Below are 6560 nucleotides of genomic sequence, written 5' to 3'. Positions count from 1 at the left end.
GAAAATCTATATGTTTGTGAAATGTTTTCTTCAATAACTCATGATTGATTCATGATTCAAACATTTTACTGGTTAAAATCAATAATAAATATGTACTAGGTATATTCTCAAAAAAAAAAAAAAAAAATGTACTAGGTATACAAACGTATGCTAAAATAATAAATTAGATGGAAAAACGTAGGATTAGATCCTACTATTTCATAAATAGGAGTTATAATACCCCTAGCTCCAATGTACAAACGTATCGACTACGCCAGAAGAAACTTTGGCAAACGTGGTCCAAAGTTTAACAGGTAGTTTTACCAAGAGAAAACGTTAGGTCCGGAGCTGGCGTAAAACCAGTGTTTTACGCCAGCCAATGAAACCACGCCACGTCAGAGTTCACTTAAGTCATCAATATAACCTCAGAAAAAAAAAAAAAAAACATTTCACGCTCACAGCTTTCTCTGCTTCCTTCACGCCATTCCTATCTTCTCATCTGTTCCTTCATGCCAAACCTCCACCACCGCCACACAGATCGCCGGAGCAGAACGATTTCGAAGAAGAAAGAGTTCTCGCCGTGCCCTCTGCTTCGTCCTCTGGGGTTGTGCCGTCCTTGCTTGCCCGAACCTCCACCACACCACACCACACCACACAACGAATCACACCGCCACATAGGTCGCCGGAGCTGTGCGTGGAGCTTGTAAACATACCGGAGTGGCCTTGAGCTACGATCCAACGGTTTGTTTTTCATGATTTGTCATTTTTCCCAATTTGGATTTTGAATTATTTTGATGGGTTTTTCTGGGTTTATGGGTTTTGATTAGATTCCTAAGTGTTAGGGCTAAATGAATCTGATTGTTTTTTGAAACTTACTTTTTTTATGCAAATCATTATATCTTGATGGTTTTTGATTAGATTCCTAAGTATGAAGGTTGTTTTTGCTCTTTTTTTTTTGTTATTTTCGTTTGTGTGTGTTTTTTTTTTTCCTGTATAGGTTACTTTTGTATGCTTTTGAAATTGTAAAAATTAGTGATTTTTCACAAAGCTCAATGATAAAAATTAAAGCTAGATGTGAAAAACTAGAAGCCTAAAAGAGGTCTTTCTTCCTCTTTCCACGGTCATGTTACATTTGTGTGAACAGATCTTCAATGATCAAGATGATTTCAATTCATTGTCAATTTTATTTTCAACTAGATAGACTTTGTCTTAAATTGCGGTAATCCTACATTTGCACACAGATCCTCAGATTCAGCATGTTTCAGTGATTGATGTAGCTTAAAAGAGAAAAAAAAATTCTAGTAAAAAGTTGGTGGACATTCATCAAAATCACATTGCAATAGTCAGATGTTCTTGTCTTGAAATTGATCAACCTCGCATCATTTTAACCTTTTTATTTTTTACATTGGGCATTATCTTGAATACCTTTCCCTGCCCCATCATATATTATCTTCATTGTGCAGGATGATACTTTCTGCAATGTCATCATCTTCTATTTTGTTAAAAGTGGGGGTTGTATATGTATTGCATTTGTACGCGATTCTATCATATAAGAAGTGAAAATTTGTTTGTTCGTTGCCATTTATGAGTTATGGATTTCTGCTGTGAACATCCTGGTTGGTTTTATTTTGATATTTATCCTAGCATTACCAAGTAGCTCTAGCTCATGAACTTCTAGTTCCTCTATATTCTCTTTCGTTTTCAACTTTATCCTCTTTTACAATCTTTTTTTGCAGGTTTTGTTCTCAAATGTAAAAACTAGTTTATGAGATTGGAAAATAGGGATATATGGCATAATTATGTTTTTTCTTTTACCGATAGAGAAAAAAGCTACTAGTAATCTGCTTTTGTTAGAAATTCCCACAAGATAATATGTCTTGTATCTCTTGTCCTGCACTTTATTATTCATTAAAACCTATATATTACTCAGTTCTTAAATTGAATTCTAATTATTTTGCTTCATCCTCTTCGATTAGATTGTATATAGATAGTTAGTCTTTGTAATCTATACTCACAACTTGTAATCTCTCTTTCATTCAATAAAATCTGAGTTTTATTTAGAGAGTCTTCAAGTTTTTACAATTATGCTTCCATGACTTTACAGTTTAATATTTCTTATGTGTATTTCCTTATAATGGTGTTAGGGAGCAGAGCAACAAACATTTGTAAGTTCTGAAGGCATAAACCAAGCATTGTTAAGTTCTGAAGACATAAACCAAGCATGGTTCAGAGATGTCGGCTGTGGTTGTCTATAAAAGAATAAGGTGAAAAATGATTATTCTGGAGCAGATTACAAGGCTTGAAGAGATGGATTTTTAAATTTGTTCTTTTGGAAGGAATTTTACAAGCAAGAAGTTGTAATTATAATGTCTTCTAAATAAATCTTCACACATTTATTTGGTGCATCTCAAAAGCAATTATGTACTGTTTACTTGAATTTTTTTTTCAAGGATCGTTTTGGTTCTTCTCTAACTCCAGAGTTCAATAAATAAAGCAATAGCAAAATAGTTTTGTTATACTATGTAAAAAGATTCTTATTGTTGATGGAAAAGTGTGAGGTGACAAACTGAAACACATAAATTATATAATGTTCTTGATATGGAGTAACTTCAATGGCTGTTTTGACTGCATTCTTGTCACTAGAGTTCAAGCTTATCAGACATTTCTCAGCATCTTGAATTTACTCCAGCTTCAATTTGTTATCATAAGCATACATGTACCATCAATACGTATGGCATTTGGCATTAGCAGTTCACGGAATGAGAAAATTATTGAAGCTTAATTCAATAGAGAAGCCATCATGATTAGTTAGTCACCAACACAGACGATATGGAAACAAATAAAAATCTCACTAAAAGTCATGTATACGGACTTATAGTCACTCTGAAAGTCATGTATACGTATTGTAACATCAGCTTTTAGAAGGTTTTGATGAAGCCACTACATATTTGATGGACACCAGTTCACATTTCACGTTAATTACATTCCCACTGATAAAATTATATAAGCATTATTGAGTAGTAAATATCTAGCTGAAGGTTAACAGACAAGTTTTCAAGACCAAGAAATCATGGTGAACAAGATACTAGCCAACTGCATAAAGGTTTCCAATAAACATCATATTATATTCCACCTTTCAACATGTTTAAATTTCCTTGAACTGTTTCAAACAATAACAAAAAATATCTAAGCATTCAATCCATTTCAAATACACAATTATCTCCACAAGTGCCTTCACTTCTGCACATTTATCTACAAAAATTTCGTTCACTTCTGCACTTGTGCATTCTTATAGAACTTTGTAATTCTTCTGGATGTCTCACTTGCAGCAGCCATATCTCAACAAGTGACATTTCATCATAATTATTATCTTCATATATCTTTACCTCCCCTCCTCTCCTTCATTGTTGTATGGATTATTCCTAATCTTCCCCCGATAGTAAAGGGCAATTGTGAATGCAAAGCTGTCCATCCCTACAACAAGAGCAAGGAATTCACCATTAAAAACAGACATAGCAAAGGGCTGAATTATTCTTAAAAAGTTATTCTACTATTTCAATATATATTTAAAAGTGATGGAAGTAGTATAATAAGACAATTAGTGTCTAAGTGTGAAGATTAGAGACAATGCCTTTGATCCATGAATTTATCGTGATCCATGAATCTCTTTTACCCAACTACCAATAAGGTGAGTATATGAATAATAAGCAGAAAAAAAAATCAGTAAGTGCTTAAAAATTTGGAATGCAACTTATAACTGTCATTCAGGCATAGTATTAAGTATCAAAGTACCCTTCACGTCAATACAAAAAAATGGTTTTCTTATTCCTGTAAACACCTAAAGGTATGCCAAAAAGAAAAAACTCATTTCATTAAATCACTTGATATATTCATGTTAAAAATCATTCCATCCCCTGCATTTTGCTTAATTAACAGGTTCATATGGAGGTCTCCTAGGAAGTTAGATAACTTTTGTACCAAATTGAACTTGCCAATGCCTCTGCTGAAATCATGAATAGATTCTTTATTGGTGATTAAATGACTTCTATTATTGCATTGCCTGAATTGTTTGATCAATAATTTCAGGAATTGTGTTTTTGAGATTTTAATAAATTGAAAAATTTGGCATTGCTCTAGGAAGTGTATTAAGTGGTGGAGGGAGTGTCCCTGCTCCTTAGGCTACTGCACAGCAATGGATTGATGTAGTATTCACATAATTAAGAAGAGTAATAATCATCTTACCATTGTTCACTTCTAATGCATATATCCCTCCTGACATCTTAATCCTTATTACTATGACAGTGTTATGAATTATAAGCTGACTTAGCCAACCAAAGATTATTACACCATGTTGCTCATCATAATCTCTAGAGATGGCAATAATCTCTTAAGTTTTAAGAATTTCAATATCATTTGTACAAGCTCTTGTTTGATACTGTATAGAATTTTGCAAATACATGTCAAAATGGAATACTTTTATCACAGGGAAAAAAAAAGTATACAGATCATAAACAGTATACAAAAGTAACCTATACAGGAAAAAAAAAAAAAAAAACACACAAACGAAAATAACAAAAAAAAAAAGCAAAAAACAACCTTCATACTTAGGAATCTAATCAAAAACCATCAAGATATAATGATTTGCATAAAAAAAAGTAAGTTTCAAAAAACAATCAGATTCATTTAGCCCTAACACTTAGGAATCTAATCAAAACCCATAAACCCAGAAAAACCCATCAAAATAATTCAAAATCCAAATTGGGAAAAATGACAAATCATGAAAAACAAACCGTTGGATCGTAGCTCAAGGCCACTCCGGTATGTTTACAAGCTCCACGCACAGCTCCGGCGACCTATGTGGCGGTGTGATTCGTTGTGTGGTGTGGTGTGGTGTGGTGGAGGTTCGGGCAAGCAAGGACGGCACAACCCCAGAGGACGAAGCAGAGGGCACGGCGAGAACTCTTTCTTCTTCGAAATCGTTCTGCTCCGGCAATCTGTGTGGCGGTGGTGGAGGTTTGGCATGAAGGAACAGATGAGAAGATAGGAATGGCGTGAAGGAAGCAGAGAAAGCTGTGAGCGTGAAATGTTTTTTTTTTTTTTTTCTGAGGTTATATTGATGACTTAAGTGAACTCTGACGTGGCGTGGTTTCATTGGCTGGCGTAAAACACTGGTTTTACGCCAGCTCCGGACCTAACATTTTCTCTTTTACCAAAGTGCTAGGGAACACTTCGCTTTCAAGTTTAAATGCTATTAAATGTCCAACCACTCGAGCAAACACTTGGGCATAGTGATGGAAACCTTATTCAGAGATATACATTTTAGAATCAAGAGACACTGAAACTGTGTTGATCTAAGAGACATATTCAAACTACAAGAAGTTTGATTGCAAGAATTTCCATACACATATCCAAATAACATGCCTTTTATTCCTATGGATTCCTGGAATTTAATTAGGGGAGTTTATTGATAGTGGTAGTGTTGCCTTAAAGTCTCCAGAAAGTCGCCATAGCGAAGCTCCCAGAAGTGTAACAATGGTAGAAGTTTGGAAATTTTTATCTAGAGTCATAAGCTTGGAAATCTTGGGTATGAGTCCTATGGTTCTCATACGGTAAAGATACAAATAAGAATTGAGTTTGTAAAGATACGGTAAAGATACAAATTTGAAATACAAATTTTTCTTCTTATCTTATCACAATCTACAGATTTGGTTGAGTTTGTATTTTGTATTGTAGTTATCAATTCTCACAAACACTTGGGTTTGTTTGGTAGGCAAGCTCAAACTCACATTTTCACATTTTAAACAACATTACACACATTTTTTCATTCACACATATTTCAAAAAACTATAAACAACATTACTCAACCTCCTCTACTAAACGAGCCCCAACTCTTGGACTCTACTAGTTGGTTCTTATCCTTAACACGCCCCGCAAGCTCAATTGTATGGGAATTAAATTGAGGTTGAACCGAAGAAGAGCAAATTTGGATGAGGATAATGGCTTTGTAAAGATGTGAGTAGGGTTGTAAATGAACCAAGCCGATCATGAACAACTCAGGCTCGACTCGATAAAAAGCTTGTTCATATTTGTTTGTTTAAAAAGAAGTCAAGCTTGAACCTTAGTTTTAAGCTTGTTTAATAAACAAGCCGAGCCCAAGCAAAAAAATTTGTTCATGAACAAGCTTGTGAGCTATTAGGCTTGATACACAACAATTCAAGCATAGACTCATTTATAAGTTTATATGTGTTAGCTAAATATACTCATTACACATATCTTAATAATGACATGACCAATATGAGACCACTACCTATATTACCTTAATTTTTTCCATCCCTTTAAACTAATCAAGAACCACTTTAGACTATAGTTACTGTAAGGACTGGATTTGGCTCCTGAGCCCAAACAACTGAAAGACCTAGGCCCAAATAACCAAACACAATGAATTTGTTAGAGAGTAGGCTCCAAAACTAGGCTTTTATGGGTAAGATAGCGCTTACCATGGGTCAAAAATAACTAAGAGACAAGGAAAAATAGAAGGCAATCACAGTATTGAGAAGGATAATTCTCCTCGGATAAGTCCG

The 6560-nt window shown here is 34.4% G+C and overlaps 2 long non-coding RNA genes across 2 annotated transcripts; one reads left to right on the top strand and one right to left on the bottom strand.

Annotated features, from left to right (window-relative positions):
- The first annotated feature begins 366 nt into the window (after positions 1–366).
- LOC142609779 (uncharacterized) lies at positions 367–2448 on the top strand. Its single transcript, XR_012839679.1, has 2 exons — positions 367–720; positions 2124–2448. It is a non-coding gene; the product is annotated as an uncharacterized LOC142609779 (long non-coding RNA).
- A 635-nt stretch (positions 2449–3083) lies between these two features.
- Positions 3084–5065, bottom strand: LOC142609905 (uncharacterized). The gene is made up of 2 exons (XR_012839718.1): positions 4770–5065; positions 3084–3453 (listed from the first exon to the last, which is right to left on the bottom strand). It is a non-coding gene; the product is annotated as an uncharacterized LOC142609905 (long non-coding RNA).
- Positions 5066–6560: the final 1495 nt, after the last annotated feature.

This window comes from Castanea sativa, chromosome 9, assembly GCF_040712315.1.
Source record: "Castanea sativa cultivar Marrone di Chiusa Pesio chromosome 9, ASM4071231v1".
Lineage (NCBI taxonomy): Eukaryota > Viridiplantae > Streptophyta > Magnoliopsida > Fagales > Fagaceae > Castanea > Castanea sativa.
Note: the sequence above shows the minus strand (reverse complement) of the source record. Positions and strands in the feature narration are given on the sequence as shown.